This window comes from Stenella coeruleoalba, assembly GCF_951394435.1.
Source record: "Stenella coeruleoalba genome assembly, chromosome: 6".
Taxonomy (NCBI): domain Eukaryota; kingdom Metazoa; phylum Chordata; class Mammalia; order Artiodactyla; family Delphinidae; genus Stenella; species Stenella coeruleoalba.
The window spans coordinates 26,539,810-26,560,995 of NC_137151.1; the positions used below are offsets into that span (position 1 = coordinate 26,539,810).

The 21,186-nt window shown below is 43.6% G+C and overlaps 1 long non-coding RNA gene across 11 annotated transcripts in view; it reads left to right on the top strand.

Moving 5' to 3' along the window:
* Nucleotides 1-21,186, top strand: part of LOC307188336 — a 1,520,920-nt gene that overhangs the window by 402,373 nt on the left and 1,097,361 nt on the right. For 4 of the 11 annotated variants that reach the window (XR_013828909.1, XR_013828910.1, XR_013828911.1 and 1 more), the window contains exon 1: nucleotides 13,302-13,332. The exons of 6 other annotated variants lie outside the window; for them this stretch is intronic. This is a non-coding gene — a long non-coding RNA (uncharacterized lncRNA). Of the gene's footprint in view, nucleotides 1-2,251; nucleotides 2,294-13,301; nucleotides 13,333-21,186 lie in introns of those variants that run through there. One more of the 11 variants, XR_013828908.1, reaches the window with a different exon arrangement.

Genomic DNA, 21,186 nt, shown 5'->3' on the forward strand with positions numbered 1-21,186 from the left:
AGGTTAAAGGGACTGACTCTCCAAGTGGGGAGAGTGTTAGTAAAGCGTCTGGAATGTTGCACCCGAGTACCAGGGGAGGAAAACTGAGACATATTTGAACACGTCTCCCGATCACATGGTTGATCATACTCTGGGTTCCACATGCATGTTTTAGCTGGAGGAAGAATACCTAAAACCTGGGTAGTTGAAACCCGTGGAATGGGTACCATGAAATATGACTTCAAAGGGTCTACATTTGCTCACCGAACCTCTCCAATCCTATCACTGCTGCGTTTATGCCCCTGTACACATGCTTGATTCTCTTTCAGAGACATAGCAATCTATAGGTTTTAAGATACTTACTAGTCAGGTACATTCTGAGGCGTTTAATATGGGGTGTTGAGTCCATTTCGTTGAGCAAGGAGTAGCTCTTGTCTATTCCATATTTGGCTTAAGGAACTTTATCTGTGCTCATTTCAATCTCTGGTTTTATGCACACCCCAACTCACCTTTCCCCTTAAGCAAACATAAGTTGGTTTTCTAAATTTGAGACCCTGTTCTGTTTTGTAATTCAGTTCTTCTGTAGCCAAGTTTAAATTCCATGTATTAGTGATATTTTTTGATGTTTCTTTTTCTGTGTGACTTATTTCAGTTAGAATCACCATACCCGAATCCACTCATTATGCTGCTACGGGCCTGGTGACATAGATTTCATTGCTGAGTGATATTGCATTGTACATGAGTACCACAGCTTCTTTATCCATTTTTCACTTTCTGTGATATTGAACTTGTACGGTAAACGAGGTTCTTGTAAACAGAGGCGTCCCAAACTTTGGGGTGGCTGTGTCTTTTTGATTTTAATTTCCCTAAGCTATAGGACCATAAGTGGAAGTGCACTAGGCTCTGTTGCTTTGTTTTTTAGATGTTTCAGGAAACACCATACACTTCTCCGGAGTGGCTGTTGGCAATTTACATCCCGCCCATCAGCATAACAAGGCTCCCAGTTCTCCATGGCCTGTCCTGCCTTTCTGGATTTTACACTTTTTTCAGATGGCCCTTTTGACCGGGGGGAAGTGAGACTTCATTGTAGTGCAGATTTCCTTTGCAAGCTTGCTTGGTTGGCCAAAAAGGGCGTATGCGTTTTTTCCTGAATATATTCAGGAAAAAACGCATACGCCCTTTTTGGCCAAGTGCATCACTGTGGACGTTCTGCCTCTTTTCCTATGCTTTCAATGCAATTCCTGTCTACCTCCTGAAATTGGTTTCCTGCAATTCTGCCCCGCTTTCAAGTCCTCTTGGCAGCCTTACTTCAGTCTATTTTTGGACGATAGCTGTCATTTATAACTCTGCAGGTTTGTGAATTACAGTGCCCCTGAGCTCCTTTCTTCAAATCTCTTTCTTGTGAGCTGGGCGCAACACCGCATGATGTCTTCAGGCCCTAATGTGGTTCCGACATGGCACGCTGAGCCTTTGATTAATTCCTCTTCCTGGTGGGAAATGAGAGTTAAATTTGCCTGTTCAGACACCTCCAGGTAGTCTCTCATTGGTTCTCACTATTCCTATTCATCTTCCGCAGAAATTGCAAACTGGGGCAAACAGGAGGTTAAAGGCACTGACTCTCCAAGTAGGGAGAGTGTTAGTAAAGCATCTGGAATGTTGCACCCGAGTACCAGGGGAGGAAAACTGAGACATATTTGAACACGGCTCCCGTTCACACGGTTGATCATACTCTGGGTTCCACATGCATGTTTTAGCTGAAGGAAGAATACCTTAAACCTGGAGAGTTGAGACCCGTGTAATGGGTACCATGCAATATGACTTCAAAGGGTCTTCATTTGCTCACCGAACCTCTCCAATCCTATCACTGCTGCGCTTATGCCCCTTTACACACGCTTGATTCTCTTTTGGAGGCATAGCAATCCATAGGTTTTAAGATACTTACTTGTCAGGTACATTCTTAGGCATTTAATAAGGGGTGTTGAGTCCATTTCGTTGAACAAGGAGTAGCTCTTGTCTATTCCATATTTGGCTTAAGGAACTTTATCTGTGCTCATTTCAATCTCTGGTTTTATGCAGCACCCCAACTCACCTTTACCCTTAAGCAAGCATAAGTTGGTTTTCTAAATTTGAGACCCTGTTCTGTTTTGGAATTCAGTTCCTGTGTAGCCAAGTTTACATTCCGTGTATTAGTGATATCTTATGATGTTTCTTTTTCTGTGTGACTTATTTCAGTTAGAATCATCGTACCTGAATCCACTCATTGTGCTGCTACGGGCCTGATGACACAGATTTCATTGCTGAGTGATACTGCATTGTACGTAAGTACCACAAGTTCTTTATCCATTTTTCACTTTCTGTGATATTGAATTTGTACGGTAAACGAGGTTCTTGTAAACAGAGGCGTCCCAAACTTTGAGGTGGCTGTGTCTTTTTGATTTTAATTTCCCTAAGCTATAGGACCATAAGTGGAAGTGCCCTAGGCTCTGTTGCTTTGTTTTTTAGATGTTTCAGGAAACACCATACACTTCTCCCGAGTGGCTGTTGGCAATTTACATCCCGCCCATCAGCATAACAAGGCTTCCAGTTCTCCATGGCCTGTCCTGCCTTTCTGGATTTTACACTTTTTTCAGATGGCCCTTTTGACCGGGGGGAAGTGAGACTTCATTGTAGTGCAGATTTCCTTTGCAAGCTTGCTTGGTTGGCCAAAAAGGGCGTATGCGTTTTTTCCTGAATATATTCAGGAAAAAACGCATACGCCCTTTTTGGCCAAGTGCATCATTGTGGACGTTCTGCCTCTTTTCCTATGCTTTCAATGCAATTCCAGTCTACCTCCTGAAATCGGTTTCCTGCAATTCTGCCCCGCAGTCAAGTCCTCTTGGCAGCCTTACTTCAGTATATTTTTGGACGATAGCTGTCATTTATAACTCTGCAGGTTTGTGAATTACAGAGCCCCTGAGCTCCTTTCTTCAACTCACTTTCTTGTGAGCTGGCCGCAACACCGCAGGATGGCTTCAGGCCCTAATCTGTTTCCGGCACGGCACGCTGAGCCTTTGGTTAATTCCCCTTCCTAGTGGGAAATGAGAGTTAAATTTGCCCGTTCAGACACCTCCAGCTAGTCTCACATTGGTTCTCCCTATTCCTGTTCATCTTCCGCAGAAATTGCAAACTGGGCCAAACAGGAGGTTAAAGGCACTGACTGTCCAAGTCGGGAGAGTGTTAGTAAAGCGTCTGGAATGTTGCACCCGAGTACCAGGGGAGGAAAACTGAGACATATTTGAACACGTCTCCCGATCACATGGTTGATCATACTCTGGGTTCCACATGCATGTTTTAGCTGAAGGAAGAATACCTTAAACCTGGAGAGTTGAGACCCGTGGAATGGGTACCATGCAATATGACTTCAAAGGGTCTTCATTTGCTCACCGAACCTCTCCAATCCTATCACTGCTACATTTATGCCCCAGTACACACGCTTGATTCTCTTTCGGAGACATAGCAATCCATAGGTTTTAAGATACTTACTAGTCAGGTACATTCTTAGGCGTTTAATATGGGGTGTTGAGTCCATTTCGTTGAGCAAGGAGTAGCTCTTGTCTGTTCCATATTTGGCTTAAGGATCTTTATCTGTGCTCATTTCAATCTCTGGTTTTATGCAGCACCCGAACTCACCTTTCCCCTTAAGCAAGCATAAGTTGGTTTTCTAAATTTGAGACCCTGTTCTGTTTTGGAATTCAGTTCCAGTGTAGCCAAGTTTACATTCCGTGCATTAGAGATAACTTTTGATGTTTCTTTTTCTGTGTGACTTATTTCAGTTAGAATCATCGTACCTGAATCCACTCATTATGCTGCTACGGGCCTGATGACATAGATTTCATTGCTGAGTGATACTGCATTGTACGTAAGTACCAAAAGTTCTTTATCCATTTTTCACTTTCTGTGATATTGAACTTGTACGGTAAACGAGGTTCTTGTAAACAGAGGCGTCCCAAACTTTGGGGTGGCTGTGTCTTTTTAATTTCCCTAAGCTATAGGACCATAAGTGGAAGTGCACTAGGCTCTGTTGCTTTGTTTTTTAGATGTTTCAGGAAACACCATACACTTGTCCCGAGTGTCTGTTGGCAATTTACATCCCGCCCATCAGCATAACAAGGCTCCCAGTTCTCCATGGCCTGTCCTGCCTTTCTGGATTTTACACTTTTTTCAGATGGCCCTTTTGACCCGGGGGAAGTGAGACTTCATTGTAGTGCAGATTTCCTTTGCAAGCTTGCTTGGTTGGCCAAAAAGGGCGTATGCGTTTTTTCCTGAATATATTCAGGAAAAAACGCATACGCCCTTTTTGGCCAAGTGCATCATTGTGGACGTTCTGCCTCTTTTCCTATGCTTTCAATGCAATTCCAGTCTACCTCCTGAAATCGGTTTCCTGCAATTCTGCCCCGCTTTCAAGTCCTCTTGGCAGCCTTACTTCAGTCTATTTTTGGACGATAGCTGTCATTTATAACTCTGCAGGTTTGTGAATTACAGTGTCCCTGAGCTCCTTTCTTCAACTCGCTTTCTTGTGAGCTGGCCGCAACACCGCAGGATGGCTTCAGGCCCTAATCTGGTTCCGGCACGGCACGCTGAGCCTTTGGTTAATTCCTCATCCTGATGGGAAATTAGAGTTAAATTTGCCCGTCCAGACACCTCCCGCTTGTCTCTCATTGGTTCTCCCTATTCCTGTTCATCTTCCACAGAAATTGCAAACTGGGCCAAACAGGAGGTTAAAGGGACTGACTCTCCAAGTGGGGAGAGTGTTAGTAAAGCGTCTGGAATGTTGCACCCGAGTACCAGGGGAGCAAAACTGAGACATATTTGAACACGTCTCCCGATCACATGGTTGATCATACTCTAGGTTCCACATGCATGTTTTAGCTGAAGGAAGAATACCTTAAACCTGGGTAGTTGAAACCCGTGGAATGGGTACCATGCAATATGACTTCAAAGGGTCTTCATTTGCTGACGAACCTCTCCAATCCTATCACTGCTGCGTTTATGCCCCTGTACACATGCTTGATTCTCTTTTGGAGACATAGCAATCCATAGGTTTTAAGATACTTACTAGTCAGGTACATTCTTAGGCGTTTAATATGCGGTGTTGAGTCCATTTCGTTGAGCAAGGAGTAGCTCTTGTCTTTTCCATATTTGGCTTAAGGAACTTTATCTGTGCTCATTTCAATCTCTGGTTTTATGCAGCACCCCAACTCACCTTTACCCTTAAGCAAGCATAAGTTGGTTTTCTAAATTTGAGACCCTGTTCTGTTCTGTAATTCAGTTCCTGTTTAGCCAAGTTTACATTCTGTGTATTACTGATATCTTATGATGTTTCTTTTTCTGTGTGACTTATTTCAGTTAGAATCATCATACCTGAATCCACTCATTGTGCTGCTAAGGGCCTGATGACACAGATTTCATTGCTGAGTGATATTGCTTTGTAAGTAAATACCACAACTTCTTTATCCATTTTTCACTTTCTGCGATGTTGAACTTGTACTGTAAACGAGGTTCTTGTAAACAGAGCTGTTCCAAACTTTGGGGTGGCTGAGTCTTTTTGATTTTAATTTCCCTAAGCTATAGGACCATAAGTGGAAGTGCCCTAGGTTCTGTTGCTTTGTGTTCTAGATGTTTCAGGAAACAGCATACACTTCTCCCGAGTGGTTGTTGGCAATTTACATCCCGCCCATCAGCATAACAAGGCTCCCAGTTCTCCATGGCCTGTCCTGCCTTTCTGGAGTTTACACTTTTTTCAGATGGCCCTTTTGACCGGGGGGAAGTTAGACTTCATTGTAGTGCAGATTTCCTTTGCAAGTTTGCTTGGTTGGCCAAAAAGGGCGTATCCGTTTTTTCCTGAATATATTCAGGAAAAAACGCATACGCCCTTTTTGGCCAAGTGCATCATTGTGGACGTTCTGCCTCTTTTCCTATGCTTTCAATGCAATTCCAGTCTACCTCCTGAAATCGGTTTCCTGCAATTCTGCCCCGCTTTCAAGTCCTCTTGGCAGCCTTACTTCAGTATATTTTTGGACGATAGCTGTCATTTATAACTCTGCAGGTTTGTGAATTACAGAGCCCCTGAGCTCCTTTCTTCAACTCACTTTCTTGTGAGCTGGCCGCAACACCGCAGGATGGCTTCAGGCCCTAATCTGTTTCTGGCACGGCACGCTGAGCCTTTGGTTAATTCCCCTTCCTAGTGGGAAATGAGAGTTAAATTTGCCCGTTCAGACACCTCCAGCTAGTCTCACATTGGTTCTCCCTATTCCTGTTCATCTTCCGCAGAAATTGCAAACTGGGCCAAACAGGAGGTTAAAGGCACTGACTGTCCAAGTCGGGAGAGTGTTAGTAAAGCGTCTGGAATGTTGCACCCGAGTACCAGGGGAGGAAAACTGAGACATATTTGAACACGTCTCCCGATCACATGGTTGATCATACTCTGGGTTCCACATGCATGTTTTAGCTGAAGGAAGAATACCTTAAACCTGGAGAGTTGAGACCCGTGGAATGGGTACCATGCAATATGACTTCAAAGGGTCTTCATTTGCTCACCGAACCTCTCCAATCCTATCACTGCTACATTTATGCCCCAGTACACATGCTTGATTCTCTTTCGGAGACATAGCAATCCATAGGTTTTAAGATACTTACTAGTCAGGTACATTCTTAGGCGTTTAATATGGGGTGTTGAGTCCATTTCGTTGAGCAAGGAGTAGCTCTTGTCTGTTCCATATTTGGCTTAAGGATCTTTATCTGTGCTCATTTCAATCTCTGGTTTTATGCAGCACCCGAACTCACCTTTCCCCTTAAGCAAGCATAAGTTGGTTTTCTAAATTTGAGACCCTGTTCTGTTTTGGAATTCAGTTCCAGTGTAGCCAAGTTTACATTCCGTGCATTAGTGATAACTTTTGATGTTTCTTTTTCTGTGTGACTTATTTCAGTTAGAATCATCGTACCTGAATCCACTCATTATGCTGCTACGGGCCTGATGACATAGATTTCATTGCTGAGTGATACTGCATTGTACGTAAGTACCAAAAGTTCTTTATCCATTTTTCACTTTCTGTGATATTGAACTTGTACGGTAAACGAGGTTCTTGTAAACAGAGGCGTCCCAAACTTTGGGGTGGCTGTGTCTTTTTAATTTCCCTAAGCTATAGGACCATAAGTGGAAGTGCACTAGGCTCTGTTGCTTTGTTTTTTAGATGTTTCAGGAAACACCATACACTTGTCCCGAGTGTCTGTTGGCAATTTACATCCCGCCCATCAGCATAACAAGGCTCCCAGTTCTCCATGGCCTGTCCTGCCTTTCTGGATTTTACACTTTTTTCAGATGGCCCTTTTGACCCGGGGGAAGTGAGACTTCATTGTAGTGCAGATTTCCTTTGCAAGCTTGCTTGGTTGGCCAAAAAGGGCGTATGCGTTTTTTCCTGAATATATTCAGGAAAAAACGCATACGCCCTTTTTGGCCAAGTGCATCATTGTGGACGTTCTGCCTCTTTTCCTATGCTTTCAATGCAATTCCAGTCTACCTCCTGAAATCGGTTTCCTGCAATTCTGCCCCGCTTTCAAGTCCTCTTGGCAGCCTTACTTCAGTCTATTTTTGGACGATAGCTGTCATTTATAACTCTGCAGGTTTGTGAATTACAGTGTCCCTGAGCTCCTTTCTTCAACTCGCTTTCTTGTGAGCTGGCCGCAACACCGCAGGATGGCTTCAGGCCCTAATCTGGTTCCGGCACGGCACGCTGAGCCTTTGGTTAATTCCTCATCCTGATGGGAAATTAGAGTTAAATTTGCCCGTCCAGACACCTCCCGCTTGTCTCTCATTGGTTCTCCCTATTCCTGTTCATCTTCCACAGAAATTGCAAACTGGGCCAAACAGGAGGTTAAAGGGACTGACTCTCCAAGTGGGGAGAGTGTTAGTAAAGCGTCTGGAATGTTGCACCCGAGTACCAGGGGAGCAAAACTGAGACATATTTGAACACGTCTCCCGATCACATGGTTGATCATACTCTAGGTTCCACATGCATGTTTTAGCTGAAGGAAGAATACCTTAAACCTGGGTAGTTGAAACCCGTGGAATGGGTACCATGCAATATGACTTCAAAGGGTCTTCATTTGCTGACGAACCTCTCCAATCCTATCACTGCTGCGTTTATGCCCCTGTACACATGTTTGATTCTCTTTTGGAGACATAGCAATCCATAGGTTTTAAGATACTTACTAGTCAGGTACATTCTTAGGCGTTTAATATGCGGTGTTGAGTCCATTTCGTTGAGCAAGGAGTAGCTCTTGTCTTTTCCATATTTGGCTTAAGGAACTTTATCTGTGCTCATTTCAATCTCTGGTTTTATGCAGCACCCCAACTCACCTTTACCCTTAAGCAAGCATAAGTTGGTTTTCTAAATTTGAGACCCTGTTCTGTTCTGTAATTCAGTTCCTGTTTAGCCAAGTTTACATTCTGTGTATTACTGATATCTTATGATGTTTCTTTTTCTGTGTGACTTATTTCAGTTAGAATCATCATACCTGAATCCACTCATTGTGCTGCTAAGGGCCTGATGACACAGATTTCATTGCTGAGTGATATTGCTTTGTAAGTAAATACCACAACTTCTTTATCCATTTTTCACTTTCTGCGATGTTGAACTTGTACTGTAAACGAGGTTCTTGTAAACAGAGCTGTTCCAAACTTTGGGGTGGCTGTGTCTTTTTGATTTTAATTTCCCTAAGCTATAGGACCATAAGTGGAAGTGCCCTAGGTTCTGTTGCTTTGTGTTCTAGATGTTTCAGGAAACAGCATACACTTCTCCCGAGTGGTTGTTGGCAATTTACATCCCGCCCATCAGCATAACAAGGCTCCCAGTTCTCCATGGCCTGTCCTGCCTTTCTGGATTTTACACTTTTTTCAGATGGCCCTTTTGACCGGGGGGAAGTTAGACTTCATTGTAGTGCAGATTTCCTTTGCAAGTTTGCTTGGTTGGCCAAAAAGGGCGTATCCGTTTTTTCCTGAATATATTCAGGAAAAAACGCATACGCCCTTTTTGGCCAAGTGCATCATTGTGGACGTTCTGCCTCTTTTCCTATGCTTTCAATGCAATTCCAGTCTACCTCCTGAAATCGGTTTCCTGCAATTCTGCCCCGCTTTCAAGTCCTCTTGGCAGCCTTACTTCAGTATATTTTTGGACGATAGCTGTCATTTATAACTCTGCAGGTTTGTGAATTACAGAGCCCCTGAGCTCCTTTCTTCAACTCACTTTCTTGTGAGCTGGCCGCAACACCGCAGGATGGCTTCAGGCCCTAATCTGTTTCTGGCACGGCACGCTGAGCCTTTGGTTAATTCCCCTTCCTAGTGGGAAATGAGAGTTAAATTTGCCCGTTCAGACACCTCCAGCTAGTCTCACATTGGTTCTCCCTATTCCTGTTCATCTTCCGCAGAAATTGCAAACTGGGCCAAACAGGAAGTTAAAGGCACTGACTGTCCAAGTCGGGAGAGTGTTAGTAAAGCGTCTGGAATGTTGCACCCGAGTACCAGGGGAGGAAAACTGAGACATATTTGAACACGTCTCCCGATCACATGGTTGATCATACTCTGGGTTCCACATGCATGTTTTAGCTGAAGGAAGAATACCTTAAACCTGGAGAGTTGAGACCCGTGGAATGGGTACCATGCAATATGACTTCAAAGGGTCTTCATTTGCTCACCGAACCTCTCCAATCCTATCACTGCTACATTTATGCCCCAGTACACATGCTTGATTCTCTTTCGGAGACATAGCAATCCATAGGTTTTAAGATACTTACTAGTCAGGTACATTCTTAGGCGTTTAATATGGGGTGTTGAGTCCATTTCGTTGAGCAAGGAGTAGCTCTTGTCTGTTCCATATTTGGCTTAAGGATCTTTATCTGTGCTCATTTCAATCTCTGGTTTTATGCAGCACCCGAACTCACCTTTCCCCTTAAGCAAGCATAAGTTGGTTTTCTAAATTTGAGACCCTGTTCTGTTTTGGAATTCAGTTCCAGTGTAGCCAAGTTTACATTCCGTGCATTAGTGATAACTTTTGATGTTTCTTTTTCTGTGTGACTTATTTCAGTTAGAATCATCGTACCTGAATCCACTCATTATGCTGCTACGGGCCTGATGACATAGATTTCATTGCTGAGTGATACTGCATTGTACGTAAGTACCAAAAGTTCTTTATCCATTTTTCACTTTCTGTGATATTGAACTTGTACGGTAAACGAGGTTCTTGTAAACAGAGGCGTCCCAAACTTTGGGGTGGCTGTGTCTTTTTAATTTCCCTAAGCTATAGGACCATAAGTGGAAGTGCACTAGGCTCTGTTGCTTTGTTTTTTAGATGTTTCAGGAAACACCATACACTTGTCCCGAGTGTCTGTTGGCAATTTACATCCCGCCCATCAGCATAACAAGGCTCCCAGTTCTCCATGGCCTGTCCTGCCTTTCTGGATTTTACACTTTTTTCAGATGGCCCTTTTGACCCGGGGGAAGTGAGACTTCATTGTAGTGCAGATTTCCTTTGCAAGCTTGCTTGGTTGGCCAAAAAGGGCGTATGCGTTTTTTCCTGAATATATTCAGGAAAAAACGCATACGCCCTTTTTGGCCAAGTGCATCATTGTGGACGTTCTGCCTCTTTTCCTATGCTTTCAATGCAATTCCAGTCTACCTCCTGAAATCGGTTTCCTGCAATTCTGCCCCGCTTTCAAGTCCTCTTGGCAGCCTTACTTCAGTCTATTTTTGGACGATAGCTGTCATTTATAACTCTGCAGGTTTGTGAATTACAGTGTCCCTGAGCTCCTTTCTTCAACTCGCTTTCTTGTGAGCTGGCCGCAACACCGCAGGATGGCTTCAGGCCCTAATCTGGTTCCGGCACGGCACGCTGAGCCTTTGGTTAATTCCTCATCCTGATGGGAAATTAGAGTTAAATTTGCCCGTCCAGACACCTCCCGCTTGTCTCTCATTGGTTCTCCCTATTCCTGTTCATCTTCCACAGAAATTGCAAACTGGGCCAAACAGGAGGTTAAAGGGACTGACTCTCCAAGTGGGGAGAGTGTTAGTAAAGCGTCTGGAATGTTGCACCCGAGTACCAGGGGAGCAAAACTGAGACATATTTGAACACGTCTCCCGATCACATGGTTGATCATACTCTAGGTTCCACATGCATGTTTTAGCTGAAGGAAGAATACCTTAAACCTGGGTAGTTGAAACCCGTGGAATGGGTACCATGCAATATGACTTCAAAGGGTCTTCATTTGCTGACGAACCTCTCCAATCCTATCACTGCTGCGTTTATGCCCCTGTACACATGCTTGATTCTCTTTCGGAGACATAGCAATCTATAGGTTTTAAGATACTTACTAGTCAGGTACATTCTTAGGCGTTTAATATGCGGTGTTGAGTCCATTTCGTTGAGCAAGGAGTAGCTCTTGTCTTTTCCATATTTGGCTTAAGGAACTTTATCTGTGCTCATTTCAATCTCTGGTTTTATGCAGCACCCCAACTCACCTTTACCCTTAAGCAAGCATAAGTTGGTTTTCTAAATTTGAGACCCTGTTCTGTTCTGTAATTCAGTTCCTGTGTAGCCAAGTTTACATTCTGTGTATTACTGATATCTTATGATGTTTCTTTTTCTGTGTGACTTATTTCAGTTAGAATCATCATACCTGAATCCACTCATTGTGCTGCTAAGGGCCTGATGACACAGATTTCATTGCTGAGTGATATTGCTTTGTAAGTAAATACCACAACTTCTTTATCCATTTTTCACTTTCTGCGATGTTGAACTTGTACTGTAAACGAGGTTCTTGTAAACAGAGCTGTTCCAAACTTTGGGGTGGCTGTGTCTTTTTGATTTTAATTTCCCTAAGCTATAGGACCATAAGTGGAAGTGCCCTAGGTTCTGTTGCTTTGTGTTCTAGATGTTTCAGGAAACAGCATACACTTCTCCCGAGTGGTTGTTGGCAATTTACATCCCGCCCATCAGCATAACAAGGCTCCCAGTTCTCCATGGCCTGTCCTGCCTTTCTGGATTTTACACTTTTTTCAGATGGCCCTTTTGACCGGGGGGAAGTGAGACTTCATTGTAGTGCAGATTTCCTTTGCAAGCTTGCTTGGTTGGCCAAAAAGGGCGTATGCGTTTTTTCCTGAATATATTCAGGAAAAAACGCATACGCCCTTTTTGGCCAAGTGCATCATTGTGGACGTTCTGCCTCTTTTCCTATGCTTTCAATGCAATTCCAGTCTACCTCCTGAAATCGGTTTCCTGCAATTCTGCCCCGCTTTCAAGTCCTCTTGGCAGCCTTACTTCAGTCTATTTTTGGACGATAGCTGTCATTTATAACTCTGCAGGTTTGTGAATTACAGTGCCCCTGAGCTCCTTTCTTCAACTCGCTTTCTTTTGAGCTGGCCGCAACACCGCAGGATGGCTTCAGGCCCTAATCTGGTTCCGGTACGGTACGCTGAGCCTTTGGTTATTTCCTCTTCCTGGTGGGAAATGAGAGTTAAATTTGCCCGTCCAGACACCTCCATCTAGCCTCTCATTGGTTCTCGCTATTCCTGTTCATCTTCCGCGGAAATTGCAAACTGTGCCAAACAGGAGGTTAAAGGCGCTGACTCTCCAAGTGGTGAGAGTGTTAGTAAAGCGTCTGGAATGTTGCACCCGAATACCAGGGGAGGAAAACTGAGACATATTTGAACACGTCTCCCGATCACATGGTTGATCATACTCTGGGTTCCACATGCATGTTTTAGCTGAAGGAAGAATACCTTAAACCTGGAGAGTTGAGACCCGTGTAATGGGTACCATGCAATATGACTTCAAAGGGTCTTCATTTGCTCACCGAACCTCTCCAATCCTATCACTGCTGCGTTTATGCCCCTTTACACACGCTTGATTCTCTTTTGGAGACATAGCAATCCATAGGTTTTAAGATACTTACTAGTCAGGTACATTCTTAGGCGTTTAATATGGGGTGTTGAGTCCATTTCGTTGTGCAAGGAGTAGCTCTTGTCTATTCCATATTTGGCTTAAGGAACTTTATCTGTGCTCATTTCAATCTCTGGTTTTATGCAGCACCCCAACTCACCTTTACCCTTAAGCAAGCATAAGTTGGTTTTCTAAATTTGAGACCCTGTTCTGTTTTGGAATTCAGTTCCTGTGTAGCCAAGTTTACATTCCGTGTATTAGTGATATCTTATGATGTTTCTTTTTCTGTGTGACTTATTTCAGTTAGAATCATCGTACTTGAATCCATTCATTGTGCTGCTACGGGCCTGATTACACAGATTTCATTGCTGAGTGATACTGCATTGTACGTAAGTACCACAAGTTCTTTATCCATTTTTCACTTTCTGTGATATTGAATTTGTACGGTAAACGAGGTTCTTGTAAACAGAGGCGTCCCAAACTGTGAGGTGGCTGTGTCTTTTTGATTTTAATTTCCCTAAGCTATAGAACCATAAGTGGAAGTGCCCTAGGCTCTGTTGCTTTGTTTTTTAGATGTTTCAGGAAACACCATACACTTCTCCAGAGTGGCTGTTGGCAATTTACATCCCGCCCATCAGCATAACAAGGTTCCCAGTTCTCCATGGCCTGTCCTGCCTTTCTGGATTTTACACTTTTTTCAGATGGCCCTTTTGACCGGGGGGAAGTGAGACTTCATTGTAGTGCAGATTTCCTTTGCAAGCTTGCTTGGTTGGCCAAAAAGGGCGTATGCGTTTTTTCCTGAATATATTCAGGAAAAAACGCATACGCCCTTTTTGGCCAAGTGCATCACTGTGGATGTTCTGCCTCTTTTCCTATGCTTGAAATGCAATTCCTGTCTACCTCCTGAAATTGGTTTCCTGCAATTCTGCCCTGCTTTCAAGTCCTCTTGGCAGCCTTACTTCAGTCTATTTTTGGACGATAGGTGTCATTTATAACTCTGCAGGTTTGTGAATTACAGTGCCCCTGAGCTCCTTTCTTCAACTCGCTTTCTTGTGAGCTGGCCGCAACACCGCAGGATGTCTTCAGGCCCTAATGTGGTTCCGGCATGGCATGCTGAGCCTTTGGTTAATTCCTCTTCCTGGTGGGAAATGAGAGTTAAATTTGCCAGTTCAGACACCTCCAGGTAGTCTCTCATTGGTTCTCACTATTCCTGTTCATCTTCCGCAGAAATTGCAAACTGTGCCATACAGAAGGTTAAAGGCACTGACTCTCCAAGTAGGGAGAGTGTTAGTAAAGCATCTGGAATGTTGCACCCGAGTACCAGGGTATGAAAACTGAGACATATTTGAACACGTCTCCCGATCACACGGTTGATCATACTCTGGGTTCCACATGCATGTTTTAGCTGAAGGAAGAATACCTTAAACCTGGAGAGTTGAGACCCGTGGAATATGTACCATGCAATATGACTTCAAAGGGTCTTCATTTGCTCACCGAACCTCTCCAATCTTATCACTGCTGCATTTATGCCCCAGTACACACGCTTGATTCTCTTTTGGAGACATAGCAATCCCTAGGTTTTAAGATACTTACTAGTCAGGTACATTCTTAGGCGTTTAATATGGGGTGTTGCGTCCATTTCGTTGAGCAAGGAGTAGCTCTTGTCTGTTCCATATTTGGCTTAAGGAACTTTATCTGTGCTCATTTCAATCTCTGGTTTTATGCAGCACCCCAACTCACCTTTCCCCTTAAGCAAGCATAAGTTGGTTTTCTAAATTTGAGACCCTGTTCTGTTTTGGAATTCAGTTGCAGTGTAGCCAAGTTTACATTCCGTGCATTAGTGATATCTTTTGATGTTTCTTTTTTTGTGTGACTTATTTCAGTTAGAATCATCGTACCTGAATCCACTCATTATGCTGCTACGGGCCTGATGACATAGATTTCATTGCTGAGTGATACTGCATTGTACGTAAGTACCACAAGTTCTTTATCCATTTTTCACTTTCTGTGATATTGAACTTGTACGGTAAACGAGGTTCTTGTAAACAGAGGCGTCCCAAACTTTGGGGTGGCTGTGTCTTTTTGATTTTAATTTCCCTAAGCTATAGGACCATAAGTGGAAGTGCCCTAGGCTCTGTTGCTTTGTTTTTTAGATGTTTCAGGAAACACCATACACTTGTCCCGAGTGTCTGTTGGCAATTTACATCCCGCCCATCAGCATAACAAGGCTCCCAGTTCTCCATGGCGTGTCCTGCCTTTCTGGATTTTACAATTTTTTCAGATGGCCCTTTTGACCCGGGGGAAGTGAGACTTCATTGTAGTGCAGATTTCCTTTGCAAGCTTGCTTGGTTGGCCAAAAAGGGCGTATGCGTTTTTTCCTGAATATATTCAGGAGAAAACGCATACGCCCTTTTTGGCCAAGTGCATCATTGTGGACGTTCTGCCTCTTTTCCTATGCTTTCAATGCAATTCCAGTCTACCTCCTGAAATCGGTTTCCTGCAATTCTGCCCCGCTTTCAAGTCCTCTTGGCAGCCTTACTTCAGTATATTTTTGGACGATAGCTGTCATTTATAACTCTGCAGGTTTGTGAATTACAGTGCCCCTGAGCTCCTTTCTTCAACTCGCTTTCTTGTGACCTGGCCGCAACACCGCAGGATGGCTTCAGGCCCTAATCTGGTTCCGGCACGGCACGCTGAGCCTTTGGTTAATTCCTCATCCTGGTGGGAAATTAGAGTTAAATTTGCCCGTCCAGACACCTCCCGCTTGTCTCTCATTGGTTCTCCCTATTCCTGTACATCTTCCGCAGAAATTGCAAACTGGGCCATACAGGAGGTTAAAGGCACTGACTCTCCAAGTGGGGAGAGTGTTAGTAAAGCGTCCTGAATGTTGCACCGAAGTACCAGGGGACGAAAACTGAGACATATTTGAACACGTCTCCCGATCACACGGTTGTTCATACTCTGGGTTCCACATGCATGTTTTATCTGAAGAAAGAATACCTTAAACCTGGAGAGTTGAGACCCGTGGAATGGGTACCATGCAATATGACTTCAAAGGGTCTTCATTTGCTCACCGAATCTCTCCAATCCTATCACTGCTGCGTTTATGACCCTTGTACACACGCTTGATTCTCTTTTGGAGACATAGCAATCCATAGGTTTTAAGATACTTACTAGTCAGGTATATTCTTAGGCATTTAATATGGGGTGTTGAGTCCATTTCGTTGAGCAAGGAGTAGCTCTTGTCTATTCCATATTTGGCTTAAGGAACTTTATCTGTGCTCATTTCAATCTCTGTTTTTATGCAGCACCCCAACTCATCTTTCCACTTAAGCAAGCATAAGTTGGTTTTCTAAATTTGAGACCCTGTTCTGTTTTGTAATTCAGTTCCTCTGTAGCCAAGTTTATATTCCATGTATTAGTGATATTTTTTGATGTTTCTTTTTCTGTGTGACTTATTTCAGTTAGAATCACCATACCCGAATCCACTCATTATGGTGCTACGGGCCTGTTGACATAGATTTCATTGCTGAGTGATATTGCATTGTACATGAGTACCACAACCTCTTTATCCATTTTTCACTTTCTGTGATATTGAACTTGTATGGTTAACGAGGTTCTTGTAAACAGAGGCGTCCCAAACTTTGGGGTGGCTGTGTCTTTTTGATTTTAATTTCCCTAAGCTATAGGACCATAAGTGGAAATGCACTAGGCTCTGTTGCTTTGTTTTTTAGATGTTTCAGGAAACACCATACACGTCTACGGAGTGTCTGTTGGCTATTTACATCCCGCCCATCAGCATAACAAGGCTCCCAGTTCTCCATGGCCTGTCCTGCCTTTCTGGATTTTACACTTTTTTCAGATGGCCTTTTTGACCGGGGGGGAAGTGAGACTTCATTGTAGTGCAGATTTCCTTTGCAAGCTTGCTTGGTTGGCCAAAAAGGGCGTATGCGTTTTTTCCTGAATATATTCAGGAAAAAACGCATACGCCCTTTTTGGCCAAGTGCATCATTGTGGACGTTCTGCCTTTTTTCCTATGCTTTCAATGCAATTCCAGTCTACCTCCTGAAATCGGTTTCCTGCAATTCTGCCCCGCTTTCAAGTCCTCTTGGCAGCCTTACTTCAGTCTATTTTTGGACGATAGCTGTCATTTATAACTCTGCAGGTTTGTGAATTACAGTGCCCCTGAGCTCCTTTCTTCAACTCGCTTTCTTGTGAGCTGGCCGCAACACAGCAGGATGGCTTCAGGCCCTAATCTGTTTCCGGCATGGCATGCTGAGCCTTTGGTTAATTCCTCTTCCTGATGGGAAATGAGAGTTAAATTTGCCCGTCCAGACACCTCCAGCTAGCCTCTCATTGGTTCTCGCTATTCCTGTTCATCTTCCGCAGAAATTGCAAACTGGGCCAAACAGGAGGTTAAAGGGACTGACTCTCCAAGTGGGGAGAGTGTTAGTAAAGCGTCTGGAATGTTGCACCCGAGTACCAGGGGAGGAAAACTGAGACATATTTGAACACGTCTCCCGATCACATGGTTGATCATACTCTGGGTTCCACATGCATGTTTTAGCTGAAGGAAGAATACCTAAAACATGGGTAGTTGAAACCCGTGGAATGGGTACCATGCAATATGACTTCAAAGGGTCTTCATTTGCTCACCGAACCTCTCCAATCCTATCACTGCTGCGTTTATGCCATTGTACACATGCTTGATTCTCTTTCGGAGACATAGCAGTCTATAGGTTTTAAGATACTTACTAGTCAGGTACATTCTTTGGCGTTTAATATGCGGTGTTGAGTCCATTTCGTTGAGCAAGGAGTAGCTCTTGTCTATTCCATATTTGGCTTAAGGAACTTTATCTGTGCTCATTTCAATCTCTGGTTTTATGCAGCACCCCAACTCACCTTTCCCCTTAAGCAAGCATAAGTTGGTTTTCTAAATTTGAGACCCTGTTCTGTTCTGTATTTCAGTTTCTGTGTAGCCAAGTTTACATTCCGTGTATTACTGATATCTTATGATGTTTCTTTTTCTGTGTGACTTATTTCAGTTAGAATCATCATACCTGAATCCACTCATTGTGCTGCTAAGGGTCTGATGACATAGATTTCATTGCTGAGTGATACTGCATTGTACGTAAGTACCACAAGTTCTTTATCCATTTTTCACTTTCTGTGATATTGAACTTGTACGGTAAACGAGGTTCTTGTAAACAGAGGCGTCCCAAACTTTGGGGTGGCTGTGTCTTTTTGATTTTAATTTCCCTAAGCTATAGGACCATAAGTGGAAGTGCCCTAGGCTCTGTTGCTTTGTTTTTTAGATGTTTCAGGAAACACCATACACTTCTCCCGAGTGTCTGTTGGCAATTTACATCCCGCCCATCAGCATAACAAGGCTCCCAGTTCTCCATGGCCTGTCCTGCCTTTCTGGATTTTACACTTTTTTCAGATGGCCCTTTTGACCCGGGGGAAGTGAGACTTCATTGTAGTGCAGATTTCCTTTGCAAGCTTGCTTGGTTGGCCAAAAAGGGCGTATGCGTTTTTTCCTGAATATATTCAGGAGAAAACGCATACGCCCTTTTTGGCCAAGTGCATCATTGTGGACGTTCTGCCTCTTTTCCTATGCTTTCAATGCAATTCCAGTCTACCTCCTGAAATCGGTTTCCTGCAATTCTGCCCCGCTTTCAAGTCCTCTTGGCAGCCTTACTTCAGTATATTTTTGGACGATAGCTGTCATTTATAACTCTGCAGGTTTGTGAATTACAGTGCCCCTGAGCTCCTTTCTTCAACTCGCTTTCTTGTGACCTGGCCGCAACACCGCCGTATGGCTTCAGGCCCTAATCTGGTTCCGGCACGGCACGCTGAGCCTTTGGTTAATTCCTCATCCTGGTGGGAAATTAGAGTTAAATTTGCCCGTCCAGACACCTCCCGCTTGTCTCTCATTGGTTCTCCCTATTCCTGTACATCTTCCGCAGAAATTGCAAACTGGGCCATACAGGAGGTTAAAGGCACTGACTCTCCAAGTGGGGAGAGTGTTAGTAAAGCGTCCTGAATGTTGCACCGAAGTACCAGGGGACGAAAACTGAGACATATTTGAACACGTCTCCCGATCACACGGTTGTTCATACTCTGGGTTCCACATGCATGTTTTATCTGAAGAAAGAATACCTTAAACCTGGAGAGTTGAGACCCGTGGAATGGGTACCATGCAATATGACTTCAGAGGGTCTTCATTTGCTCACCGAATCTCTCCAATCCTATCACTGCTGCGTTTATGACCCTTGTACACACGCTTGATTCTCTTTTGGAGACATAGCAATCCATAGCTTTTAAGATACTTACTAGTCAGGTATATTCTTAGGCGTTTAATATGGGGTGTTGAGTCCATTTCGTTGAGCAAGGAGTAGCTCTTGTCTATTCCATATTTGGCTTAAGGAACTTTATCTGTGCTCATTTCAATCTCTGTTTTTATGCAGCACCCCAACTCATCTTTCCACTTAAGCAAGCATAAGTTGGTTTTCTAAATTTGAGACCCTGTTCTGTTTTGTAATTCAGTTCCTCTGTAGCCAAGTTTATATTCCATGTATTAGTGATATTTTTTGATGTTTCTTTTTCTGTGTGACTTATTTCAGTTAGAATCACCATACCCGAATCCACTCATTATGCTGCTACGGGCCTGTTGACATAGATTTCATTGCTGAGTGATATTGCATTGTACATGAGTACCACAACTTCTTTATCCATTTTTCACTTTCTGTGATATTGAACTTGTATGGTTAACGAGGTTCTTGTAAACAGAGGCGTCCCAAACTTTGGGGTGGCTGTGTCTTTTTGATTTTAATTTCCCTAAGCTATAGGACCATAAGTGGAAATGCACTAGGCTCTGTTGCTTTGTTTTTTAGATGTTTCAGGAAACACCATACACTTCTCCCGAGTGGTTGTTGGCAATTTACATCCCGCCCATCAGCATAACAAGGCTCCCAGTTCTCCATGGCCTGTCCTGCCTTTCTGGATTTTACACTTTTTTCAGATAGCCCTTTTGACCGGGGGGAAGTGAGACTTCATTGTAGTGCAGATTTCCTTTGCAAGCTTGCTTGGTTGGCCAAAAAGGGCGTATGCGTTTTTTCCTGAATATATTCAGGAAAAAACGCATACGCCCTTTTTGGCCAAGTGCATCATTGTGGACGTTCTGCCTCTTTTCCTATGCTTTCAATGCAATTCCAGTCTACCTCCTGAAATCGGTTTCCTGCAATTCTGCCCCGTTTCAAGTCCTCTTGGCAGCCTTACTTCAGTCTATTTTTGGACGATAGCTGTCATTTATAACTCTGCAGGTTTGTGAATTACAGTGCCCCTGAGCTCCTTTCTTCAACTCGCTTTCTTGTGACCTGGCCGAAACACCGCAGGATGGCTTCAGGCCCTAATCTGGTTCCGGCACGGCACGCTGAGCCTTTGGTTATTTCCTCTTCCTGGTGGGAAATGAGAGTTAAATTTGCCCGTCCAGACACCTCCAGCTAGCCTCTCATTGGTTCTCGCTATTCCTGTTCATCTTCCGCAGAAATTGCAAACTGGGCCAAACAGGAGGTTAAAGGGACTGACTCTCCAAGTGGGGAGAGTGTTAGTAAAGCGTTTGGAATGTTGCACCCGAGTACCAGGGGAGGAAAACTGAGACATATTTGAACACGACTCCCGATCACATGGTTGATCATACTCTGGGTTCCACATGCATGTTTTAGCTGAGGGAAGAATACCTTAAACCTAGGTAGTTGAAACCCGTGGAATGGGTACCATGCAATATGACTTCAAAGGGTCTTCATTTGTTCACCGAACATATCCAATCCTATCACTGCTGCGTTTATGCCCCTGTACACATGCTTGATTCTCTTTCGGAGACATAGCAATCCATAGGTTTTAAGATAGTTACTAGTCAGGTACATTCTTAGGCGTTTAATATGCGGTGTTGAGTCCATTTCGTTGAGCAAGGAGTAGCTCTTGTCTATTCCATATTTGGCTTAAGGAACTTTATCTGTGCTCATTTCAATCTCTGGTTTTATGCAGCACCCCAACTCACCTTTCCCCTTAAGCAAGCATAAGTTGGTTTTCTAAATTTGAGACCCTGTTCTTTTCTGTAATTCAGTTCCTGTGTAGCCAAGTTTACGTTCTTTGTATTAGTGATATCTTATGATGTTTCTTTTTCTGTGTGACTTATTTCAGTTAGAATCATCGTACCTGAATCCACTCATTATGC